This window comes from Eleutherodactylus coqui, chromosome 1 (genome assembly GCF_035609145.1).
Source record: "Eleutherodactylus coqui strain aEleCoq1 chromosome 1, aEleCoq1.hap1, whole genome shotgun sequence".
Lineage (NCBI taxonomy): Eukaryota > Metazoa > Chordata > Amphibia > Anura > Eleutherodactylidae > Eleutherodactylus > Eleutherodactylus coqui.
Genome location: NC_089837.1, coordinates 424,695,571 through 424,723,312, shown reverse-complemented (window position 1 = coordinate 424,723,312; position 27,742 = coordinate 424,695,571).

Below are 27,742 nucleotides of genomic sequence, written 5' to 3'. Positions count from 1 at the left end.
TGGCGGGCCCCAGCTCGGTGGTGGTATCTGCGGCGGTGTATGCTTCCTCCACTAAAGCACCCTCCTCCTCCTCCTCCTCCTCCAACGCAACCTCTGTCTCGCAATCAAGATGTGTCAGCAGCAGCAGCACGACGCCAGCAGTCGGTGTCGCGCGTCGTGGCAGCACAGCGGTGGGCAAGCGTCAGCAGGCCGTGCTGAAACTACTCAGCTTAGGCGATAAGAGGCCCACGGCCCACGAACTGCTGCAGGGTCTGACAGAGCAGACCGACCGCTGGCTTTCTGAAAATCTACCCACGCTTGTCAGACCTGCTCGGAAAGGTGCGCGGCTCTGCGCACATTTCCGCAAGTCCCACACGGATGCTGCCACCCTGCGCACCCTGCAACATCGGTTTAATCTGCCAGTGCACCGACTGCTGTGCGACGTGCCCACACGGTGGAACTCTACGCTCCACATGTTGGCCAGGCTCTATGAGCAGCGTAGAGCTATAGTGGAATACCAACTCCAACATGGGCGGCGCAGTGGGAGTCAGCCTCCTCAATTATTTTCAGAAGAGTGGGCCTGGTTGGCAGACATCTGCCAGGTCCTTGGAAAGTTTGAGGAGTCTACCCAGGTGGTGAGCGGCGATGCTGCAATCATTAGCGTCACCATTCCTCTGCTATGCCTCTTGAGAAGTTCCCTGCAAAGCATAAAGGCAGACGCTTTGCGCTCGGAAACAGAGCCGGGGGAAGACAGTATGTTGCTGGATAGTCAGAGCACCCTCCTGTCTATATCTCAGCGCGGTGAGGATGAGGAGGAGGAGGAGGGGGAGGAAGATGAGGAGGAGGGGGAAGAGACAGCTTGGCCCACTGGTGAGGGTACACATGCTGCTGGCCTGTCATCCTTTCAGCGTGTATGGCCTGAGGAGCAGGAGGAGGAGGAGGATCCTGAAAGTGATCTTCCTAGTGAGGACAGTCATGTGTTGCGTACAGGTACCCTGGCACACATGGCTGACTTGATGTTAGGATGCCTTTCTCGTGACCCTTGCGTTACATGCATTCTGGCCACTACGGATTACTGGGTGTACACACTGCTCGACCCACGGTATAAGGAGAACCTTTCCACTCTCATACCCGAAGAGGAAAGGGGTTCGAGAGTGTTGCTATACCACAGGACCCTGGCGGACAAACTGATGGTAAAATTCCCATACGACAGCGCTAGTGGCAGAAGGCGCAGTTCCGAGGGCCAGGTAGCAGGGGAGGCGCGGAGATCAGGCAGCATGTACAGCACAGGCAGGGCAACACTCTTTAAGGCCCTTGACTTCTTTATGGCTCCCCAGCAAGACTGTGTCACCGCTCCCCAGTCACGGCTGAGTCGGCGGGAGCACTGTAAAAGGATGGTGAGGGAGTACAGAGCCGATCGCACGACCGTCCTCCGTGACGCCTCTGCCCCCTACAACTACTGGGTGTCGAAGCTGGACACGTGGCCTGAACTCGCGCTGTATGCCCTGGAGGTGCTTGCTTGTCCTGCGGCTAGCGTCTTGTCAGAGAGGGTGTTTAGTGCGGCTGGGGGAATCATCACGGATAAGCGTACCCGCCTGTCAACCGACAGTGCCGACAGGCTAACACTCATCAAGATGAACAAAGCCTGGATTTCCCCAGACTTCTCTTCTCCACCAGCGGACAGCAGCGATACCTAAGCAATACGTAGGCTGCACCCGCGGATGGAAGCATCGTTCTGTATCCCCATCAAAAACGGGGACCTTTTCGCTTCATCAATCTGTGTATAATATTCCTCCTCCTCCTGCTCCTCCTCCTGAAACCTCAGATAATCACGCCGAACGGGCAATTTTTCTTAGGCCCACAAGGCTCAGTCATAGTTTTTCTAAACAATTTTTATACGTTTCAATGCTCATTAAAGCGTTGAAACTTTCACCTCAACCAATTTTTATTTTAACTGGGCTGCCTCCTGGCCTAGTTACCAATTAAGCCACATTAACCAAAGCGATTAATGGGTTTCACCTGCCCTCTTGGTTGGGCATGGGCAATTTTTCTGATGTACATTAGTACTGTTGATACACCAATTTTTGGGGGCCCTCGCCTACAGTGTAATCAAATTAATTTTTAGCCCACCTGCATTACAGCTGACGTTACATCAGCTGTGTTCGGCACTGCAATGGGATATTTTTATGTACCGCCGGTGGCTTCCTGGCACCCACCCATGCTGTGGGTCCACAGGGAGTTGTAAATGCATCTGTTTCCGCTTCTAAAGAACCCCAGTCTGACTGGGGCATGCAGTGTGGGCCGAAGCCCACCTGCATTAAATATGACATTACTACCTCAGCTGTGTTGGGCAATGCAATGGGATATATTTATGTACCGCCGGTGGGTTCCAGGGAGCCACCCATGCTGTGGGTCCATAGGGAGTTGTAAATGCATCTGTTTCCACTTCTAAAGAACCCCAGTCTGACTGGGGCATGCAGTGTGGGCCGAAGCCCACCTGCATTAAACATGACATTACTACCTCAGCTGTGTTGGGCAATGCTATGGGATATATTTATGTACCGCCGGTGGGTTCCAGGGAGCCACCCATGCTGTGGGTGCACACGGAATTCCCATTGCGGAGTTGTACCTGCCTGTGACTATATATAAAAAACCGCGGTCTGACTGGGGAATGCAGACACCTTGACAGAATGAATAGTGTGTGGCACATAGGTTCCCCATTGCTATGCCCACGTGTGCAGCTCCAGATGGAGGGGGCATAGGATTGGATTTCTCATTGCTTCTGTACAGCATTGTGGGCTATCGCCCCGCCCCTTTTAAAGAGGGTCGCTGCCTAGCCATGCCAACCCTCTGCAGTATGTTCCTGCTTTTCCTGTGGCAGACGCACTTATAAATAGACATGAGGGTGGCGTGGCATGAGGGCAGCTGAAGGCTGGGCAGGGACAGTTTGGTGTGCGCTGTGGACACTGGGTCGTGGGGGGGGGGAATTTGGTAGCATGTAACCCAGGAGAAGTGGCAGCGGAGTGTCATGCAGGCAGTGATTGTGCTTTGTTGGAGGTAGTGTGGTGCTTAGCTAAGGTATGCATAGCTAATGAGGGCTTTTCAGATGTTAAAGTTGTTGGGGGGGGGCCCACTCTTGCTGCTATTGTGGCTTAATAGTGGGACCTGGGAACTTGAGATGCAGCCCAACATGTAGCCCCTCGCCTGCCCTATCCGTTTCTGTGTCGTTCCCATCACTTTCTTGAATTGCCCCGATTTTCACAAATGAAAACCTTAGCGAGCATCGTCGATATACAAAAATGCTCGAGTCGCCCATTGACTTCAATGTGGTTCGTTACTCGAAACGAACCCTCGAGCATCACGAAAAATTCGTCTCGAGTAACGAGCACCCGAGCATTTTGGTGCTCGCTCATCTCTAATCTTTAATCATTAACATATAGTAACAGCTTATGCAGTTATAAAATTACATATCTGAGTGATGCTCACTGGACATAGGATCATACATGAAGGCATATCATAAGTATAGGCCACCAGGTAATAGTTTTGGTAAACCCCAACAATTTTACTTTAGTTTTCCTAATTTTTCAGGGACATTGAACAAAATAATTTCTCCAGACCTTTTGAATTTTTAAAATTTTGTTATGCTATGGCCTTGTGCAAGTCAAAAGAAAACATAACATTTTCCCCCATCATTCTGCACTCAATATCCCATAATGATAATGTGAAAATAAAATTACAGAAATCTTTATAAATTTAAAAACAAAAACAAACATTTTGCTTTGACATAAGTAATCAGTTCCTGTGGCATGACACTTGAATTTTAGCTCTGGGAGCTTCAAATTTCTCTTGGTCATCTTTGAGATGTTTCTATGCCTTGATTGGAGTCCACCTATGATAAATTCAGTTGATCAAAAATACTTTTAAAAGTCTCTCCTCTGTCTATATAATGTCTCACAGCTCACAATGCATAGCAGCCAAAACCAAGCCATGTGTGGGGGTACAGATCTGGAGAAGGCTACAAATGTCTGCTCCTATAAAAGTGCCCAAGAGCACTGTAGCCTTCATAAGTCTTAAATGGAGAAGTTTGGAACAACCAGGACTCGTCTTACAGCTGGCCAACCCATCAAACTAAGTAATTGGGAGAGAAGCGCCTTTCTAGGAAGCCTCTTCTCAATAAAAGACACACGAAAGGCCACCTAAAGTTTGCCAAAAAGTACTTAAGGATTCTTAGACTGTGAAACAAGATCCTCTGCTATTTTGATGCCAAGATAAATCTTTTGGCCTCAATTCTAAGCATTGTGTCTGCAGGAAACCAGGCACTACTCATCATCTTCCCAATATCATCCCTACAGTGAAGCATGCTGGTGGTAGCATTAAGCTGTGGGAATGTTTTTTCAGCAGCTGGGACAGGGAAACTGCTCTGGGTGATGGATAGTTGAATGAAGAAAAGTACAGATATCGATTTTTTTTAAACATTCAATTTTTATTATATTTTTTAAAACATTACAAGACAACAAGTGAGATAATGTACAAGATAGAAAAATGGTTATTGAGCAATAGTACATAGTGTGTACAAGCGCCCTGACAAAGCTTAGAAAAGCAGCTAAGCTAAGATACTAGTAGAGTAAGTAGAATGGCAGACAAAAAAAGAGACTAGATGGGAGATACAGAAGTCAGAGGATATGGGTGAGATAATGAGTCAGAGAAGATTATAGAAGAGAAGGGAGAGAACAGAAGAGAAGAATGGAAAAGAGAGCACCTCTACCTAATAGCCACGGAGAACATGGTTACTCATGTCACAAAAATTGTAATATAATGATGGTGAAAAAAATAATGAAATCTACAATGATACAAATAAATAGAGTATAAAACATAAGAAGTAAAAGACACAGTACTAGTGACCAGAATAAAGACATGGGAAGAGCTTAGTCCATGGATTTTAATTTCTCTTAAACTGCTCCAGCTTGTCCTTCTGAATTGCTGTAATTTTTTAAAACAGATAGCTTGATGGGGTTGTGCTCACAACTCCTTCAATGGAAAGTTTCAATGCTCCAGTTTCTGGCTGAATATCCTGCCTGTTTGCATGGTACCTGCACTGCTGCTTCTGACCCTCGAGGCTCAGCTGCCAACCACACAGGGACTACTCCAAGAGGTAGCCGTCTGCTCAGCTCTCTGCAGTGGAAGCCAGATCCCTGTACAGGGGTTAAAGGGTGAAGACCGGAGAGTCAGCAGGAAAATGCCCTCAGGTTTAGCCCAAAGTCCAACATGTTAGTTGGCAGAGTGGGTCTACACTTGCTGTCCCTAATATCCAGCAGTGAGGGGAGGCACCTTGGTCTATTTCTGATAGTCAAAGCAGGGTATAGTACCATCTTTTCACCAGCTTTTAATATTACTCCTAATTCGAGGCACAGGACATGGACTAAAAAATTGAGCTGTTTTCCTAAAGTAGCAATTGCCAGACAAAAGTCTCTTAAGGGGGTGGGAATTAATGCATAAGTTGCAGAGTTGGATTTCAAGTAGTTGTATATTTGGAGATAAGCAAAATATTCTGAATGTGGAATGTGGGCCAATAAAACTGAATTTCTCTAATGTTTGAAACATGTAACTTCAATGCACCCCATTCAACACCTTCTCCACATCCAAAGAGAGAAACAAAGAAAGTGTCTAACAGCCACAATTTTTATCAGGCAGCTTATTCCATCTGTAGCCCCTAGTGAAGCCAACGTGATTTTTTTTTATTTTTTTTTTAGGCCAGGTAAAATGGAAAATTACCTGTTGGCAATTTTGATGTACAGCTTGATGCCTGAGTTTAACAAAGAAATGGGATGGAAATCACAGGGATAATGAGTGTCTTTACCTTCCTTATGGAGAGTGATAATTGTTGCTTTTAGGCTGTCAGTCAGAATGGCACCTTTGTCTATGGCTTGATTTTAAAAAATGTTGGATATGGGGGAACAGAGTAGACTGAAAAAGCTTTAAGTTCTCATTGGAGAACAATACTATAGGTTTGTTAAGCTTTAGAGATGAGCGAGCACCAAAATGCTCGGGTGCTCGTTACTCGGGACAAAATTATCGCGATGCTCGAGGGTTCGTTTCGAATAACGAACCCCATTGAAGTCAATGGGCGACCCGAGCATTTTTGTATTTCGCCGATGCTCGCTAAGGTTTTCATGTGTGAAAATCTGGGCAATTAAAGAAAGTGATGGGAACGACACAGCAACGGATAGGGCAGGCGAGGGGCTACATGTTGGGCTGCATCTCAAGTTCACAGGTCCCACTATTAAGCCACAATACTGGCAAGAGTGCCCCCCCCCCCTCCCAACAACTTTTACTTCTGAAAAGCCCTAATTAGCAATGGATAACTTAGCTAAGCACCACACTACCTCCAACAAAGCACAATCACTGCCTGCATGACACTCCGCTGCCACTTCTCCTGGGTTACATGCTGCCCAACCCCCCCCGCACGACACAGTGTCCACAGCGCACACCAAACTGTCCCTGCCCAGCCTTCAGCTGCTCTCATGCCACGCCACTCTCATGTCTATTTATAAGTGCGTCTGCCATGACGAGGAACCGCAGGCACACACTGCAGAGGGTTGGCACGGCTAGGCAGCGACCCTCTTTAAAAGGGGCGGGGCGATAGCACACAATGCTGTACAGAAGCAATGAGAAATATAATCCTGTGCCACCGCCATCAGGAGCTGCACACGTGGGCATAGCAATGGGGAACCTATGTGCCACACACTATTCATTCTGTCAAGGTGTCTGCATGCCCCAGTCAGACCGCGGTTTTTAATTCATAGACACAGGCAGGTACAACTCCCTATTGTGAAGTCCCTGTGGACCGACAGCATGGGTGGCTCCCAGGAACCCACCGGCTGTACATAAAAATATCCCATTGCATTGCCCAACACAGCTGAGGTAGTAATGTCGTGCTTAATGCAGGTGGGCTTTGGCCCACACTGCATGCCCCAGTCTGACTGGGGTTCTTTAGAAGTGGAAACAGATGCATTTATAATTCTCTGTGGACCCACAGCATGGGTGGGTGCCAGGAAGCCACCGGCGGTACATAAAAATATCCCATTGCATTGCCCAACACAGCTGAGGTAGTAATGTTGTGCTTAATGCAGGTGGGCTTCGGCCCACACTGCATGCCCCAGTCAGACTGGGGTTCTTTACAAGTGGAAACAGATGCATTTATAATTCCCTGTGGACCCACAGCATGGGTGGCTCCCTGGAACCCACCGTCGGTACATAAAAATATCCCATTGCATTGCCCAACACAGCAGATGTAACGTCAGCTGTAATGCAGGTGGGCTAAAAATTAATTTGATTACACTGTAGGCGAGGGCCCACAAAAATTGCTGTATCAACAGTACTAATGTACATCAGAAAAATTGGCCCTGGCCAACCAAGAGGGCAGGTGAAACCCATTAATCGCTTTGGTTAATGTGGCTTAAGTGGTAACTAGGCCTGGAGGCAGCCCAGTTTAACGAAAAATTGGTTCAAGTTAAAGTTTCAACGCTTTTAAGAGCATTGAAACGTGTAAAAAATTTTAAGAAAAATTATATGAGTAATCCTTCTTGCCCTAAGAAAAATTGCCCGTTCGGCGTCATTACGTGAGGTTTCAGGAGGAGGAGCAGGAGGAGGGGGAGGAGAAATATTATACACAGATTGATGAAGCAGAAATGTCCCCGTTTTGGATGGTGAGAGAGAACGATGCTTCCATCCGCTGGTGCAGCCTACGTATTGCTTAGGTATCGCTGCTGTCCGCTGGTGGAGAAGAGAAGTCTGGGGAAATCCAGGCTTTGTTCATCTTGATGAGTGTTAGCCTGTCGGCACCGTCGGTTGACAGGCGGGTACGCTTATCTGTGATGATTCCCCCAGCCGCACTAAACACCCTCTCTGACAGGACGCTAGCCGCAGGACAAGCAAGCACCTCCAGGGCATACAGCGCGAGTTCAGGCCACGTGCCCAGCTTCAACACCCAGTAGTTGTAGGTGGCAGAGGCGTCAGGGAGGACGGTCGTGCGATCGGCTACATACTCCCTCACCATCCATTTACAGTGCTCCCGCCGACTCAGCCTTGACTGGGGAGCGGTGACACAGTCTTGCTGGGGAGCCATAAAGCTGTCCAGGGCCTTAAAGACTGTTGTACTGCCTGTGCTGTACATGCTGCTCGATCTCCGCACCTCCCCTGCTACCTGGCCCTCGGAACTGCGCCTTCTGCCACTAGCGCTGTCGGATGGGAATTTTACCATCAGCTTGTCCGCCAGGGTCCTGTGGTATAGCAATACTCTCGAACCCCTTTCCTCTTCGGGAATGAGAGTGGAAAGGTTCTCCTTATACCGTGGGTCGAGCAGTGTGTACACCCAGTAATCCGTAGTGGCCAGAGTGCGTGTAACGCGAGGGTCACGAGAAAGGCATCCTAACATGAAGTCAGCCATGTGTGCCAGGGTACCTCCACACAGTGGAGTGAGGAGGCTGGGAGGAAGTCTTCACTAGGAAGATCACTTTCAGGATCCTCCTCCTCCTCCTCCTCCTCAGGCCATACATGCTGAAAGGATGACAGGCAAGCAGCATGGGTACCCTCAGCAGTGGGCCAAGCTGTCTCTTCCCCCTCCTCCTCATCCTCCTCATGCTCCTCCTCCTCCTCCTGAACGCGCTGAGATATAGACAGGAGGGTGCTCTGACTATCCAGCGACATACTGTCTTCCCCCGGCTCTGTTTCTGAGCGCAAAGCGTCTGCCTTTATGCTTTGCAGGGAACTTCTCAAGATGCATAGCAGAGGAATGGTGACGCTAATGATTGCAGCATCGCCGCTCACCACCTGGGTAGACTGCTCAAAGTTTCGAAGGACCTGGCAGATGTCTGCCAACCAGGCCCACTCTTCTGAAAATAATTGAGGAGGCTGACTCCCACTGCGCCGCCCATGTTGGAGTTGGTATTCGACTATAGCTCTACGCTGCTCATAGAGCCTGGCCAACATGTGGAGCGTAGAGTTCCACCATGTGGGCACGTCGCACAGCAGTCGGTGCACTGGCAGAGTAAACCGATGTTGCAGGGTCCGCAGGGTGGCAGCGTCCGTGTGGGACTTGCGGAAATGTGCGCAGAGCCGGCGCACCTTTACGAGCAGGTCTGACAAGCGTGTGTAGCTTTTCAGAAAGCGCTGAACCACCAAATTAAAGACGTGGGCCAGGCATGGCACGTGCGTGAGGCTGCCGAGCTGCAGAGCCGCCACCAGGTTATGGCCGTTGTCACACACGACCATGCCCGGTTGGAGGCTCAGCGGCGCAAGCCAGCGGTCGGTCTGCTCTGTCAGACCCTGCAGCAGTTCGTGGGCCGTGTGCCTCTGTGGGACTCTGTCCCAGCCTCCACTAAATTCACCCAATGTGCCGTCAGGGAGATATAGTGGCCCTGCCCGCCTGTGCTTGTCCACGTGTCCGTTGTTAAGTGGACCTTGGCAGTAACCGCGTTGGTGAGGGCGCGTACAATGTTGCGGGAGACGTGGTCGTGCAGGGCTGGGACGGCACATCGGGAAAAGTAGTGGCGACTGGGAACTGAGTAGCGCGGGGCCGCCGCCGCCATCATACTTTTGAAGGACTCCGTTTCCACAACCCTATACGGCAGCATCTCAAGGCTGATAAATTTGGCTATGTGGACGGTTAACGCTTGAGCGTGCGGGTGCGTGGCGGCGTACTTGCGCTTGCGCTCAAACACTTGCGCCAGCGACGGCTGGACGGTGCGGTGCGAGACATTGCTGGATTGGGCCGAGGACAGCGGAGGTGAGGGTGTGGGTGTAGGCCAGGAGACGGTTGTGCCTGTGTCCTCAGAGCGGGGTTGGATCTCAGTGGCAGGTTGGTGCACAGGAGGAGAGGCAGCGGTGCAAACCGGAGGCGGTGAACGGCCTTCGTCCCACCTTGTGGGGTGCTTGGCCATCATATGTCTGCGCATGCTGGTGGTGGTGAGGCTGTTGGTGGTGGCTCCCCGGCTGATCTTGGCGCGACAAAGGTTGCACACCACTGTTCGTCGGTCGTCAGGCGTCTCTGTGAAAAACTGCCAGACCTTAGAGCACCTTGGCCTCTGCAGGGTGGCATGGCGCGAGGGGGCGCTTTGGGAAACAGTTGGTGGATTATTCGGTCTGGCCCTGCCTCTACCCCTGGCCACCGCACTGCCTCTTGCAACCTTCCCTGCTGCTGCCCTTGCCTCCCCCTCTGAAGACCTGTCCTGAGTAGGCGTTGCAAACCAGGTGGGGTCAGTCACCTCATTGTCCTGCTGCTCTTCCTCCGAATCCTCTGTGTGCTCCTCCCTCGGACTTACTGCCCTTACTACTACCTCACCGATAGACAACTGTGTCTCATCGTCCTCCTCACCCACTGAAAGGTCTTGAGACAGTTGCCGGAAGTCCCCAGCCTCATCCCCCGGACCCCGGGAACTTTCCAATGGTTGGGCATCAGTGACGATAAACTCCTCTGGTGGGAGAGGAACCACTGCTGCCCAATCTGAGCAGGGGCCCGAGAACAGTTCCTGGGAGTCTTCCCGCTCCTGAGCATGTGTCATTGTAGTGGAGTGAGGAGGCTGGGAGGAAGAAGGAGCAGCAGCCAGAGGATTCGGATTTGCAGCACTGGACGGCGCAGAACTGCGGGTGGATGATAGCTTGCTCGAAGCACTTTCTGCCATCCACGACAGGACCTGCTCACACTGCTCATTTTCTAATAAAGGTCTCCCGCGTGGACCCATTAATTGGGCGATGAATGTGGGGACGCCAGAAACGTGCCTCTCTCCTAATCGCGCAGCAGTCGGCTGCGATACACCTGGATCAGGAGCTCGGCCTGTGCCCACACCCTCACTTGGGCCTACGCGTCCTCGGCCACGCCCACGTCCTCTAGGCCTACCCCTACCCCTCAGCATGCTGTATTACCAGTGATTTCCCAGGCAGGAAATAAATTGGCGCAAGCCTGCAGGACAAGTAGAATTGTTCCCTTTTTTTTTTTAAAGGGAAGGCCGGCCCACTGACTATATTCAATCAGATAAGAAATCTGTTCCACAGAAATGCAGTTATATGAAGTGCAGCAGAGCGGTGATTTTTCCCAGGAAGGCAGGAAATAAATTGGCGCAAGACTGCTGTTAAACGTAGCTGGCTGCGTATGAATTTTTTACTATCTCCACCCACCACACACGTACACAGAACGCTGAGGACTGACAGAGGCAGGCCACATGAAATTTTTCCCTTTTTTTTTAAAGAAAAGGCCCACTGACTATATTCAATCAATAATATATGTCTTCTGGCCCTGCCTACACAATTATCTCCCTGTAGTATTACTGCAGGGCGCAATGCTCTGCACAGCCGATTTTGAAAAAAAAAAAAATGCAACACTGCTAACAGCAGCCTGCACAGTACTGCACACGGTTAAATGTGGCCCTAAGAAGGACCGTTGGGGTTCTTGAAGCCTACACTCACTCCTAACACTCTCCCTGCCTAACCACCACTTCTGTCCCTGGACTATTACTGCAGGGCGCAATGCTCTGCACGGCCGATTTTGAAAAAAAAAAAATTGTGCATCACTGCTAACAGCACCCTCCACAGTACTGCACACGGATAGATGTGGCCCTGAGAAGGACCGTTGGGGTTCTTGAAGCCTACACTCACTCCTAACACTCTCCCTACAGCAGCACCAGCAGCAGCACTTTCCCTCAGCTAACTCACACGGCATCTGAGGCGAGCCGCGGGAGGGGCCGACTTTTATACTCGGGTGACATCTGATCTCCCCAGCCACTCACAGCAGGGGGGTGATATAGGGCTTGAACGTCACAGGGGGAAGTTGTAATGCCTTCCCTGTCTTTCAATTGGCCAGAAAAGCGCGCTAACGTCTCACTGAGGAAAGTGAAAGTAACCCGAACACCGTGTGGTGCTCGTTAAGAGTAACGAGCATCCCGAACACCCTAATATTCGCCCGAGCATCAAGCTCGGACGAGTACGTTCGCTCATCTCTATTAAGCTTCTAAAGTTTTGCGAGGCTTAGACAAAGGAGGGTGATTGAGGAAAAGTGAGCAACGGAACTCCTTAACGTATAAGTCATTGGGCTGAAGGGTGTTGCTGCCTTGCATTAGGTTATAACGTTTGTGATTAGTTTACACTGAATTTGTCTGCGGTCTTTTAAGAAAATATAAATTTTGTTATTTATTGCTAGGGACAAAAAGTGGGCTATTCTTCATGTTACTCATGCTGCTTTGACTCTATTTGCCATTAGTTTGCTGGCTTTATTGTACATATTGTATTGTGACATTTTAACACTTTTTACTTGTTTCTCACAACTCAATGCTAATTAAGCTTGTAAGGATAGTTAGTAGAGATGAGCTATTAGGGTGTTCGAGATGCTCGTTACTCGAGACGAGCACCACGCTATGTTCGAGTTACTTTCACTTTCATCTCTGAGACATTAGCACGCTTTTCTGGCCAATAGAAAGACAGGGAAGGCATTACAACTTCCTCCTGTGATGTTCAAGCCCTATACCACCCCCCTGCAGTGAGTGGCTGGCGAGATCAGGTGTCACCCAAGTATTGAAATCTGCCCCGCCCGCGGCTCACCACAGATGCATTCTGACATAGATCAGGGACAGTGCTGCTGCTGGTGCTGCTGCTATAGGGAGAGCGTTAGGAGTTATTTTAGGCTTGAAGAACCCCAACGGTCCTTCTTAGGGCCACATCTGACCGTGTGCAGTACTGTTAAGGCTGCTTTTAGCAGTGTTGCACATTTTTTTTTTTTTTTTTGCATATCGGGCGTGCAGAGCATTGCGTCTTCAGTCTGCAGTCCTTGTACATAGTATAGGGCCAGTACTGGTGAGGCAGGGAAAGAGATATACTGTCTATATAGGCAGTGGGCTTTTTCAAACAAATTTGGGAAAAATACTATCGTTGGGCTGCCTGTGATCGTCTTGAGTGTACTGCGTCTCTGCTGGGGGTAGTAGTTCTAATTATTACGCAGCTAAGTGTTACAGCAGGCTTGCGCAAAATTCTTTCCTGGCTCTGCGTTGCCCGTTACATCACCGCTGTCATCCCGTCCAGAGGGAAACAGTATACATATATACGCTGCCTACAGTATCTGTCTGCTGTCTCAGTTCAGCCTTTTAAAAAATAGAAGCAAAATACTTAAGGCCTACTAGTGGCCTTTGGACACTTGACTGCTTCTGTGCTGTGAATTCCACTAGCTCAGTCATACGCACCTACGTCTCACTACAGGCTTGTGAAAAATTCTTTCCTGGCTCTGCTGTGCGTTCCGTAAGCGAAGTCAGCCTCCAACCACAGGCCAATAAGCGGCACATTTAATTACAGAGTAATGTTTCTGCACTACTGGTAATACACCATGCTGAGGGGTAGGGGTAGGCCTAGAGGACGTGGACGCTGGCGAGGACGCGGAGGCCCAAGTCAGGGTGTGGGCACAGGCCGAGCTCCTGATCCAGGTGTATCGCAGCCGACTGCTGTGGGATTAGGAGAGAGGCACGTTTCTGGCGCCCCCAGATTAATCTCACAATTAATGGGTCCACGAGGTAGACCTTTATTAGAAAATGAGCAGTGTGAGCAGGTCCTGTCGTGGATGGCAGAAAGTGCATCCAGCAATCTATCGACCACCCAGAGTTCTGCGCCGTCCACTGCTGCAACTCTGAATCCTCTGGCTGCTGCTCCTCCTTCCTCCCAGCCTCCTCACTCCATTACAATGACACATTCTGAGGAGCAGACAGACTCCCAGGAACTGTTCTCGGGCCCCTGCCCAGAATGGGCAGCAATGGTTCCTCTCCCACCGGAGGAGTTTGTCGTGACCGATGCCCAACCTTTGGAAAGTTCCCGGGGTCCGGGGGGATGAGGCTGGGGTCTTCCGGCAACTGTCTCAAGAGCTTTCAGTGGGTGAGGAGGACGACGACGATGAGACACAGTTGTCTATCACTCAGGTAGTAGTAATTGCAGTAAGTCCGAGGGAGGAGCGCACAGAGGATTCGGAGGAAGAGCAGCAGGATGATGAGGTGACTGACCCCACCTGGTTTGCTAAGCCTACTGAGGACAGGTCTTCAGAGGGGGAGGCGAGTGCAGCAGCAGGGCAGGTTGGAAGAGGCAGTGCGGTGGCCAGGGGTAGAGGCAGAGCCAGACCGAATAGTCCACCAACTGTTTCCCAAAGCGCCCCCTCGTGCCATGCCACCCTGCAGAGGCCGAGGTGTTCAAAGGTGTGGCAGTTTTTCACTGAGAGTGCAGACGACCGACGAACTGTGGTGTGCAAGGTTTGTCGCGCCAAGATCAACCGTGGAGCCACCACCACCAGCATGCGCAGGCATATGATGGCCAAGCACCCCACAAGGTGGGACGAAGGCCGTTCACCACCTCCGGTTTGCACCACTGCCTCTCCCCCTGTGCCCCAACCTGCCACTGAGATCCAACCCCCCTCTCAGGACACAGACACGACCGTCTCCCGGCCTTCACCCACACCCTTACCTCCGCTGTCCTTGGCCCCATCCACCAATGTCTCTCAGCACAGCGTCCATCCGTCGCTAGCGCAAGTGTTTGAGCGCAAGCGCAAGTACACAGCCACGCACCCGCATGCTCAAGCGTTAAATGTGCACATAGCCAAATTGATCAGCCTGGAGATGCTGCCGTATAGGCTTGTGGAAACGGAGGCTTTCAAAAGCATGATGGCAGCGGCGGCCCCGCGCTACTCGGTTCCCAGTCGCCACTACTTTTCCCGATGTGCCGTCCCAGCCCTGCACGACCACATCTCCCGCAACATTGTACGCGCCCTCACCAACGCGGTTACTGCCAAGGTTAACTTAACAACGGACACATGGACAAGCATAGGCGGGCAGGGCCACTATATCTCCCTGACGGCACATTGGGTGAATTTAGTGGAGGCTGGGACCGAGTCAGAGCCTGGGACCGCTCACGTCCTACCCACCCCCAGAATTGCGGGCCCCAGCTCGGTGCTGGATTCTGCGGCGGTGTATGCTTCCTCCACTAAACCACCCTCCTCCTCCTCCTCCTCCGCAACCTCTGTCTCGCAATCAAGATGTGTCAGCAGCAGCACGTCACCAGCAGTCGGTGTCACGCGGCGTGGCAGCACAGCGGTGCCCAAGCGTCAGCAGGCCGTGCTGAAACTACTCAGCTTAGGAGAGAAGAGGCACACGGCCCACGAACTGCTGCAGGGTCTGACAGAGCAGACTGACCACTGGCTTTCGCCACTGAGCCTCCAACTGGGCATGGTCGTGTGTGACAACGGCCGTAACCTGGTGGCGGCTCTGCAGCTCGGCAGCCTCACGCAGGTGCCCTGCTTGGCCCACGTCTTTAATTTGGTGGTTCAGCGCTTTCTGAAAAGCTACCCACGCTTGTCAGACCTGCTCGGAAAGGTGCGCCGGCTTAGCGCACATTTACGCAAGTCCAAGAAGGACGCTGCCACCCTGCAGACCCTGCAACATCGGTTTAATCTGCCAGTGCACCGACTGCTGTGCAACGTGTCCACACAGTGGAACTCTACGCTCCACATGTTGGCCAGGCTCTATGAGCAGCGTAGAGCTATAGTGGAATACCAACTCCAACATGGGCGGAGTAGTGGGAGTCAGCCTCCTCAATTCTTTACAGAAGAGTGGGCCTGGTTGGCAGACATCTGCCAGGTCCTTGGAAACTTTGAGGAGTTTACCCAGATGGTGAGCGGCGATGCTGCAATCATTAGCGTCACCATTCCTCTGCTATGCCTCTTGAGAAGCTCCCTGCAAAGCATAAAGGCAGACGCTTTGCGCTCGGAAATGGAGGCGGGGGAAGACAGTATGTCGCTGGATAGTCAGAGCACCCTCATGTCTATATCTCAGCGCGTTGAGGAGGAGGAGGAGGGGGAGGAGCATGAGGAGGAGGGGGAAGAGACAGCTTGGCCCACTGCTGAGGGTACCCATGCTGCTTGCCTGTCATCCTTTCAGCGTGTATGGCCGGAGGAGGAGGAGGATCCTTAAAGTGATCTTCCGAGTGAGGACAGCCATGTGTTGCGTACAGGTACCCTGGCACACATGGCTGACTTCATGTTAGGATGCCTTTCTCGTGACCCTCGCGTTACACGCATTCTGGCCACTACGGATTACTGGGTGTACACACTGCTCGACCCACGGTATAAGGAGAACCTTTCCACTCTCATACCCGAAGAGGAAAGGGGTTCGAGAGTGATGCTATACCACAGGACCCTGGCGGACAAGCTGATGGTAAAATTCCCATCCGACAGCGCTAGTGGCAGAAGGCGCAGTTCCGAGGGCCAGGTAGCAGGGGAGGCACGGAGATCAGGCAGCATGTACAGCACAGGCAGGGTAACACTCTCTACGGCCCTGGACAGCTTTCTGACTCCCCAGCAAGACTGTGCCACCGCTCCCCAGTCAAGGCTGAGTCAGCGGGAGCACTGTAAAAGGATGGTGAGGGAGTACGTAGCCGATCGCACGACCGTCCTCCGTGACGTCTCTGCCCCCTACAACTACTGGGTGTCGAGGCTGGACACGTTGCCTGAACTCGCGCTGTATACCCTGGTGGTGCTTGCTTGTCCTGCGGCTAGCGTCTTGTCAGAGAGGGTGTTTAGTGCGGCTGGGGGAATCATCTCGGATAAGCGTACCTGCCTGTCAACCAACAGTGCCGACAGGCTTACAATCATAAAGATGAACAAAGCCTGGATTTCCCCACAGTTCTCCACCAGCGAAGAGCAGCGATACATAGGCTGCACCCTAAACAATACATAGGCTGCACCCTAAACAATACATAGGCTGCACCCGCGGATAGAAGCATCGTTCTCTATCACCATAAAAAACGGGGACCTTTTAGCTTCATAAATCTGTGTATTATATTCATCCTCCTCCTCCAGCTCCTCCTCCTGAAACCTCACGTAATAACGCCGAACGGGCAATTTTTCTTAGGCTCACAAGGCTCAGTCATATAACTTTTGTAAACAATTTTTATACGTTTCAATTCTCAATTCAATAAAGCGTTGAAACTTGCACCTGAACCAATTTTTATTTAAACTGGGCTGCCTCCAGGCCTAGTTACAAATTAAGCCACATTAACCAAAGCGATTAATGGGATTCACCTGCCCTCTTGGTTGGGCATGGGCAATTTTTCTGAAGTACATTTGTACTGTTGGTACACCAATTTTTTGGGCCCTCGCCTACAGTGTAATCCTACTAATTTTTAGCCCACCTGCATTAAAGCTGACGTTACCTCAGCTGTGATGGGCACTGCAATGGGATATATTTATGTACCGCCGGTGGGTTCCAGGGAGCTACTCATGCTGTGGGTCCACAGGGACTTCACATTAGGGATTTGTACCTGACAGTGTCTATGTATTAAAAACCCCGGTCAGACTGGGACATGCAGTGTGGGACGAAGACCACCTGCATTTAAATGGACGTTACCTCAGCTGGGATGGGCAATGCAATGGGATTTATTTATGTACCGCCGGTGGGTTCCAGGGAGCCACCCATGCTGTCGGTCCACACAGAGTTGTAACTGCATGTATCCACTTCTAAAGAACCCCAGTGTGACTGGGGCATGCAGTGTGGGCCGAAGCCCACCTGCATTAAACATGACATTACCTCAGCTGTGATGGGCACTGCAATGGGATACATTTATGTACCGCCGGTGGGTTCCAGGGAGCCACCCATGCTGTGGGTGCACACGGAATTCCCATTGCGGAGTTGTACCTGCCTGTGACTATTTATAAAAAACCCCGGTCTGACTGGGGCATGCAGACACCTTGACAGAATGAATAGTGTGTGGCACATAGGTTCCCCATTGCTATGCCCACGTTTGCAGCTCCTGATGGAGGTGGCACAAGATTGGATTTCTCATTGCTTCTGTACAGCATTATGGGCTATCGCCTCGCCCCTTTTAAAGAGGGTCGCTGCCTGGCCGTGCCAACCCTCTGCAGTGTGTGCCTGCAGTTCCTCCTCATGGCAGACGCACTTATAAATAGACATGAGGGTGGTGTGGCTATGAGGCCAGTGTGTGGCATGAGGGCAGCTGAAGGCTGCGCAGGGACACTTTTGTGTGTGCTGTGGACACTGGGTCGTTCGGGGGGGTTGGGCAGCATGTAACCCATAAGAAGTGGCAGTGAAGTGTCATGCAGGCAGTGATTGTGCTTTGTTGGAGGTAGTGTGGTGCTTAGCTAAGGTATGCCTTGCTAATGAGGGTTTTTCAGAAGTAAAAATTGTTGGGAGGGGGGGAGGGGCACTCTTGCCGCTATTGTGGCTTAATAGTGGGACCTGGGAACTTGAGATGCAGCCCAACATGTAGCCCCTTGCCTGCCCTATCCGTTGCTGTGTCGTTCCCATCACTTTCTTGAATTGCCCAGATTTTCACAAATGAAAACCTTAGCGAGCATCGGCGAAATACAAAAATGCTCGAGTCGCCCATTGACTTCAATGGGGTTCGTTACTCGAAACGAACCCTCGAGCATCGCGAAAAGTTCGTCTCGAGTAACGAGCACCCGAGCATTTTGGTGCTCGCTCATCTCTAATAGTTAGGCTTCTCTTAAGAAGTTTAAAATTTCAGGGGTAGGTTCATTTTATGAGTAACTGTCAGTTTAAAAATATTGGACGATAGTTCTTAGATAATTTGAGCACGAAGCTTCTTAAAGGAGGCAGCTTGTTGAATGAGTGAACCTCAAAATGTAACATAGTATGTTAGGCTGAAGGGATACAATGTCCATCTAGTTTAGCCCGTTCCCACCCCTCCCCCACAACCCCCTTGTTGATCCAGGGGAAGATAAAAAACAAACAAACTGTGAGGCAAAAGCCAATTTAGCCTATTTGGAAAACAAAATCTCTCCCAACTCCATAATGGCAGTCAGAATAATCCCTGGATCAATGTTTGAAACTTCCTACTTGATTCCAATACCAGGATCAACAACCCTGCTGGTTATTTAATGTCTATATCCTGTAATATCATAGTTCTCTAAAAAGCATCTAGTCCCCTCTTAAACTCCACCCCCTTCTATGTTGGTGATGAAACCTTCTTTCCTCTAAACGTAGGGGATGCCCTCTTGATACCATCAAAGTCCTGGGTATAAATAGATCTTGGGAGAGATACTTTTATTGTCCCCCAAATTTATGCATAGTTCTTTGGTCACCCCTTAACCGTCTTTTTTCCAGGGTGAATAATCCCAATTTTAATAGCCACTCTTGGTATTCCAGTCCTCCCATTACATTCATCAATTTATTAATTTTGTTGCCCTTCTTTGAACCGCCATCAAGCACTGCAACATCTTTCCTGATTACCGGTGTCAGAACTGTACACAGTATTCTATGTGAGGCCTGACAAGTGCTTAACGTAGTGGAAGGATAATATTCTCGTCCCTCACACCTATGCTTTTTTTAATGCCCCCCAAGACTTTATTTACTTTTGCAGCAGCTGACTGGTATTGATTGCCTCAGTGAAGTCTACAGTCAACTAGTACCCCCAGGTCTTTTTCCATATCATTTTTCCCTAGCACTACCCCATTTAGTGTATATTGGTGACATCCATTTCGCCTATACATGTGCATAACCTTACGATTATAAATATTAAACTTCATTTGCCATTTTTTTACCCAAGCCGCCAACTTATCTAGGTCCATTTGCAGCCATAAATTGTCCTCAGTTGTATTAATTACCTTGTATAATTTAATATCATCTGCAAACATCAATATTTTATTGTGCAGTTCCCCGATCAGATCATTGATAAATATAATGAACAGAATGGGGCCAAAAACTGAACCCTGTGGCACCACACTAGTGACCGTGGCCCAATCAGAGTACGAAGTATTCATTACCACCCTCTGCTTTCTATCTCTGCACCAGTTCTTTACGTTATGGGCATTTCAAAACAGGGAGGGGTCCTAAGTATAAAGAATTCAGCAAGGTGGTTGTTAATAGTGGCTACATTTGCTTTAAGGGGCATATGTTATATATGTGTTGTTCTTCTAGTTATATGTGTAGAGTGGTAAGATAGTTGGAAGTTAAAGGTTATTGTAGTATGGTCAGACCATGTGATGTCACCAATTTTGCACTTTTTTAATTTCAGGGAGAACCCTCTTAGGAGACAAAATCATATCTATGCGTCTGTATGTACCACAGTGATTAGAAGGAGTAATCCTTTTCAAGTCCATGTAAACATCACCAGACATCATGTAAGTCCTCACTTAATAGTCAGTCATGGGGAAGGTCTGCTACACGAGGCTGTAAAATCAATTTCTGGATTGTGAATTATGTTAAAAATTCCACAAAGGAAATGTGATACCTTTTGAGCAAATACATTTAACCTTTAGGCAAATTCATTATTAATCGGATTCTGTTTGTAGTGCACAAGATTTGATTATCCCCCTTTTTCTGAGGAGGGATTTCTTACCCTTCTCGCTTTTCAAATTCAGAAGGGGTAAACCCACTTGCTTAGTCACTCTCATTACATCATTAGCTCCACTCCTTTAAATTCTGCCACTTGTTTGATTCTTCTTTCTCTCATTTGTAGTTTACCAGCTCAATGTTCGCATCTCCTGTGCAACACATATACTCATATTGTGTGTATAAGAAAACTTCCCCCTCTAGGAAGAATCAAAGAATCTTATTCACATCGCACAGACCTTCTAAATAACACCTTCAGATGCCTTTTAAATCACCTTCTTATATCACTGTGCAACAAAATTTTTTTAAATGTTCATAAACAAAAGTAATTGATATGTTTCTGTAAAATTAAAACAAGCTGATCACACTTGTTACCTGTTGCATTTCACCTGAATGCTCATAACAAGGATTTGCTGGCCAGCCTTGTACTCTATCCTGGTAGCCTATGTGAAGCTATTCTATCCTCATAGTACACCTGGGATACCAACACACTACTCATCTGGCAGTGTGTTCTATAATACTTTCTCCTGGCTGGCAATACATCTAAGCAATGAAACAGCTGACCACTTCTATCTCCACCAATTCAGCAGTCAAAAGGAAACACACCTGAGAGGAGGGCAGGAGAAACAAACAAACACTTCACTCTGACGCGACTATGTCAAATTAAGATATTTTATCTGTATAAACGGTTCCTTTGGTGAGATACTATATTTTAAATACACTTATATTTGCCAAATTCTGCCGAATTTAATTGCTCTCATACAGTGTTAAATCGTAACAATTGTCAGTAAATTTACAACATAGTTACTACATATTAGACGTCCACTGTCTTCTCATAAATTTCAGTTAGAAGAGGGAAGAAAGGGAGGGTTGAAACATCAGCCACGCTTTCCAAAGAAACCAGGCTTCCTAGCTAAACTCTCACTAACTCTTCCTTTCACTCCCCTTCAACTCTTCTATTCATTCACTCAATCTTACTTCAGGGCAATAAAATTATGCACGTTCATAGCACTCGCCTCACAAATTTCCAGACAGCATTCACGTACAGATTCCAAAATTACCCAAAAGCTTACTAATCTGTGTAGTTATTTGCATGGATCAAAGCATGACAGGTGCCCTCCTTCGCCAGTGACAGGGGATAATCTCAGTCTCAGGGGAAATAAATAATTTGTAAGGAATAAACTCCCTCACCTTGAGCGCTCAATGTATCTGCCCGAAAAAGACAACATCACTAGATTCTTCACTGGGGTCTGGAGTAAATGCAATGCCCCATGTTGGGCAGCATTTGCTAAATCTATTTGCAATGTCGTATGCTTGTGGGGTCCAAATTCAGTTAGAGAAGAGCTGAGCCTGGAAAATAACTTTCACCACTACACAACTTGACGTGATCAAAAGTTATTTATCTTTAATTGACAGGCAGCAGTTTTTATAGAGGCACATGCCTCAATTACAATAATTCAAATTTATTATAATTCATTTATTGCAATTGGTTCTGAAAGCTAAACACAAATATAAATATGCAAGATAAAGAATTTAACATCTAAAATGCCACACAAATACCTACCAGCACAGTAGGATAATATATGCTTAGCTTCTTAGAGCACAAAAGTACAGTAATGGTAAACAATAAGTTATTTAGGCAGAAATGGGATAACAGGGGACTACGACCTAAGCCATTCAATCCTGGACCTTGGAATGTTCTAATCACTTAGGGGCCATTCAATAGCTGAGTGCAGCCTCTGATTGGTCACAGCAACAGGGGATAGCGGACAGCGCACTTTATGTACGCAAAAACGCGGTCAAGTGCGTTTTTTTTCCAGCGTGACCCCCGCTTTAGTTTCTTCGATTTTTTTCGGCATGCGTTTCTGCACACAAATTCGCACATAAAAACGCCCATCTGACTGAGCCCTAAAATGGATAAGGAAAATGGAGTCATATTTCACTAACAGTACCTGACTTACTTCTATATCATGTTTCTTAGAAAATGATAAGTACTGGGCAAGAATACTGTTAGTGAGAGCAATGCTATGTGACAATAAAACAGGCTTCTTGCAAAATCTTAGATTAAATTATACTCTTTGTGCATGTACTATAGTGAATAAATATTAAATATGATATATATTTTTAAATGCAATGTATTTTATTGTATCTTTTGAAAAGATTGTTAGAAAAAATAATTATATATAAATACTCTTACATTTACAATCTATTCAAGGGTGCACTTAAGTTCTCAATATCCGTTGATGTATTCAATCAAGGAAAATTCCATTCTGCTCAATTGTTGCAATCATAATTTCCTGTCATATTCTGTTCTTGAGTACAGTAAATGTATTTTTTCATAGAGAGCTCTGACTTTGTCAATAATATTCATATGCCCCAGAATTAAATAATCTTAAAGTGTTTTGCACAAGGTAAATTCAAGAAACTATAGATTCATTGAAAGCAGGATCTGACTTGTGGGAATAGTTTAAAATATGTACTGTAAGTAAATCTGAGTACAATTTAGGACAAACGAAATGCATTTTCTGGTCAAAGTGAGAAGTTTCCAGTAAGTTTAATATTTTATTACATAAAACTGTAAGTTTAGGCCTACAATTAATACAAAATACAGTTCCATTGTAACTATAGCTGAGGATGTCACGTCCAATAAATTGTCATTGCTTAAAAATGTTCAGATCTTAATGTGCTCGCTTTTTGGCTGGCTTGAACAAATCTGTGTACGGTATTTCTTTCAGAGGAACTGTCATTAATGCAGATACTGAAACACTACGTTTTTACTGTACCTATCTGCATGTATTGTACAATATGTTATCTTACATTGTGCAAACGCCTTTGGAAAACTAGTTCAGTTATTCAGTTTGAGAAATGCAGAAAACAAAGGTACATGCACTAAAAAAAACTATTAGCTCACATGATGCTTTATTCCTATATTTCAATCTTTCCTATCTAAGAGACATAATTTTCATGGCTTATTATGTTTGGAAATGTGGTATAAAATAGTATAGTGGGGATGCTAGGTAGTATGTGGACCTTGTACTGGAAAATAAGGCAATTGGATTGTTTTATTAAAACTGGTGTTTCATACACCAGTCTAAGGCCTCCTTCCCATGAACGGATTTCCGCCGCTTAATTCGCGGCGGAAATCCGCTGCGTTGCCCGCAGCTATTAGGTTCTATTGAACCTAATAGCTCACGGTACACGGTGCGGAATTTCACCGCGGAATTCCGCACTGTGAAATCTCCCGTCCTCACCCGCGGCATGCTCTATTTGCCGCGGGTGTACTCGCGGACGGCTTCCATTGCAGTCAATGGAAGCGGTCCGTTCAAAATCTCCCGCTGTAGCGTGAAAACGCTTCCCCGCCTACTGCCGCTGCGGTGGGCGTGTCATGTGACGTGGCCGGTGTGTCACATGACGCGGCGGCGGTGGGCGGGGAAGCGTCATGCGGCAGCGAGGACGCTGGATCCGCAGGTAAGTATGGGGTCTCCTGGGGGGCGCAGTGACGGGCTCCGCCGCGGACTTTCGCGGCGGAGCCCGTCACGGCCGTGTGAAGCCAGCATTAGGGTGCCTACCCACTTGCGATTTTTTTTCCTGTGATGTTTTGCGTTTTTTCTCAAGAGCAATTAGTATAGAATGTGTTCTTGTCCATCTGGGGGGTTTTTTCCGTTTCGTGGGGATTTTTCACATAGGAACTGTCAGTTGCATACAGTAGGTCTCCTTATTTTTCTCTTAATGCACCCATGATTGTCAATGGAGGGCTGCAAAAAACGCCGCACAAAACACGCAAAAAACGTGCGAAAACGCTGCGTTTTTCACGAGCGAAAATCAGCAACGCAAGTGGGTAGGCGCCCTCAGGGTGACTACCCACTACAGTTTTTTTTCACTGCGAGATTCGCAGCGTTTTTTTTCTGCAGGGGTCTATGGGACTTGTAATGTTAAAATCGCGATCGCGCAAAATTGCGATTTCTCAGTAAATTGTGATTTTGCGCAATCGCGATTTTAACATTACAAGTCCCATAGACCCCTGCGGAAAAAAAACAAACAAAGCACTGCGAATTTCGCAGTGAAAAAAACTGTAGTAGGTAGTCACCCTTAGGGTGGCTTCACACGAGCGTGTTTTTGTGCGTGCATACGCACACACAAAAACATGCTTGTATTTACAACATTGCATTCCCTATGGTGAATGCACATGTCCGTGCTTTACAGGCGTGTGCCTGCAAAGATAGGACATGCATGCACCATTCGGAATGGACGCATTGTTTTCAATGGAGCAGCGGCTGCTGCCGGTGGCTCCATTGAAAACAATGTTCTACCACACCCCTGCATTCTTTTTCAGGGAAGGGCTTTACATAAGCTTTTCCCTGAAAAAGAAAGATTTTTGTGTAAAAAAAAAAAATATATATATATATATATACCTACCTGTCTGCCGCTGCCGTCACCCCCGCAAGAATGAAGAACACATCTGCCGCATGTGGCAGATGTTTCCTTCATCCCTGCTAATTAAAGAATTCTCTGCTGCTGCATCTTCCACATCTGTGACAGATGCAGTAGAGGAATTCTTCAATTTTCTACCGCAGCTGTGTATGGGCATGACGTGCTTCCGGACGTAGTTCCAGACATGCGCGTTGCCCCCACTATAGTAAGCGGCAGGTCGTGCATGCGCCATTTAGTGCACTGAAGCCTTTTGCCCACATCTGTTATATGACATGATGTACTTTCGGGCATGAGTGGTCGTTTATGACAGATGCTGTGATGTGTGGGAGAGCCATGATGGGAGTGGATCCCCTTGGATACAGGTGAGATACATTATGCACTAATTTTATGGGGGTGGATTTTACTATTTAATGGGGACAACACTGCTGTTTATATGAGCTTGAGAAAGACAGCAGACTGGCTGTCGAAATGTCGCTATTGTTCATGCTGGGCACTGCCTGGGAATAAAAAGATGGATAAGAAGTGATCTACTTATACTCCAATTATTCCCTGGATGCTGGTGCTGCCTTCCGCAAAAATTGTTCATTCGCAGCTGTCATACATGTCAGCTGTGGTCAAGGATTCTGCTGCCGGCAATTGATTTCAAGGAAGGGCTTTAAATATAAGCCCTTCCCTGAAAATCAAGTAAAAGTGGTTTTAAAAAAAAAAAAAAAATAGATACTCACCTTGCTTCAGCTGCCGGGGCACAGCCCGTCTTTTCCTACTGTCCCCTGCACTGTTTTGCTGATCGATGAGCAGGCGGGGATTTAAAATCCCCACCTGTTGAAATAGCTGAATATGATTGGCTGAGGTGCTCAGCCAATCACAGGCAGCTCTCACCCATCATTCATTCGGCTGACACAAGTGTTACATATTTAAGTTTACTGTGTGGCATTCATTCATTATTGTGGATAACACAACTTTCTGTGTTATAAGGGTATGTTTGCGGGGACATGTTTTCTACACTGGAATATCTGTGACTAATGTACTATATGCAGATTTTGCTGCAGATGCATCATGGATTTCACAATGCTCACAGATAGAGGGAAACATTGCAGGGAAAATTTGAATAACAGGTCAATTTCAGCTGCAGATTATTTAGGCAGCATATGGATTAGATTTAGCAAAATCTTATCCACTTTGCTGTTACTGCATTAGGGCTTTTACCCACTAGCAATATTTTTCCCTGCGATGCGACAGCGATGATTATAAAACCAATGATTTTCAATGGTTTCATACTCATTTGCGATTTTTCACTCCAGCTTTGCATCGCAGAGAAGAAATCTGCGATATCGCTTAGTGTTTTTTTACTAGCTGCGCTAGCCCCATTGAAACCATAGGGAGTATATCGCGGACTTCTGCCACAGCTATGACAGCTGTGACAGGGGTTTCCTTCATCCCCGCGGGTGGGGTGGGGGGGGAATGCTCTGCAACAGTGGTTACAGCTGTGGCTGAAGTCCAGGATGCTATTCCATTGCTGTCAATGGGGTCGAGCTGCTGCTGCTGGCCCCTATTAAAAAAGCAGTGGGTTGTAGGGAACCCCTGCAGTATGATTTTTGAGGAAGGGCTTGAAATATAAGCCCTTCCCTGAAAATCATCCCTACCCGGTGAAAAAAAAAATGATAGACTCACCTCTTCACCACTCAGGCGTGTCCTCCGGCTGGCTCCCCTGCACTGTTGTCAAGCTCTTTCAGCAGGCAGGGATTTAAAAATCCCCACCTCCTAAAAGGGCTGTGCTAATTGGCTGAGCGCTCAATAGCTGTCATTCAATAGCTAAGTGCTGCCTCTGATTGGTCACAGTGCTCAGCCTGCTGAAAGCTCTTCATAGCAGTTCAGGAGAAGATACGGCTTGATGTGCCTGAGCCCAGGCAGCTGCAGAGAGGTGAGTATATATATCTTTTTTTTCTTTTTTACACATTTTAGGGATAATTTTCAGGGAAGGGCTTATATTTAAAGCTCTTCAATGTAGCATTGGTTAGGAGGGATGGCTAACACTAGGGAAGAGAGAGAGAGTATTCAAAAAGATCTAAAAAGCTTGCACAGTGGGCGGCGAATAACAATGGTATTTAACAAGGAGAAATGCAAAGTCCTACATCTGGGCAATAAAAACGAAAAAAGCACATACAGGATGTGAGGAATTGAGCTAAGCAGCAGCACATGTGAAGAAGACTTGGGTATATGAATAGATCATAGACTAAACAGGAGTCAACAATTTGATGCAGCAGCCAAAAAGGCAAACACAATTCTGGGATGTATTAAGAGAAGCATAGAGTCTGGATTATATGAGGTAATTACCCCACTCTACTCTTCCTTAGTCAGACCTCATCTGGAATACTATGTCCAGTTCTGGGCACCCCACTTTAAAAAAAGATATAGGCAAACTGGAGCAAGTTCAGAGAAGAGTTACCAAGATGATGAGCGGTCTGCAAGATGGTGAGTGGTCTGCAAATCAGACCGGCTTTGCTCGGCAGCAGGAGGCTGGAATCGGCACATGCGACGGGGCGGAGCTATGCGATGACACGTACAAGGGGGCGGAGCCAAAACGCCGGTGCTGCCGAGCAAAGCCGAAGGGAGAAGACCCATCTGCGCAAGCGCGTCTAAAAAAGCAAGAAGACACCGAAATTAGACGGAGCCATGGAGACGGGGACGCCAGCAACGGAGCAGGTAAGTGAATAACTTCTGTATGGCTCATATTTAATGCACGATGTATATTACAAAGTGCATTAATATGGCCATACAGAAGTACTTAACCCCACTTGCTTTCGCGAGACAACCCCTTTAATAGCTGCCTACAAATATCTGAAGGGCTGTCACAGTGCAGAGGGATCAGCCCTATTCTCATTTGTACAAGGAAAGACTAGAAGCAATGGGATGAAACTGAAAGGGAGGAGGCGCAAATTAGATATTAGAAA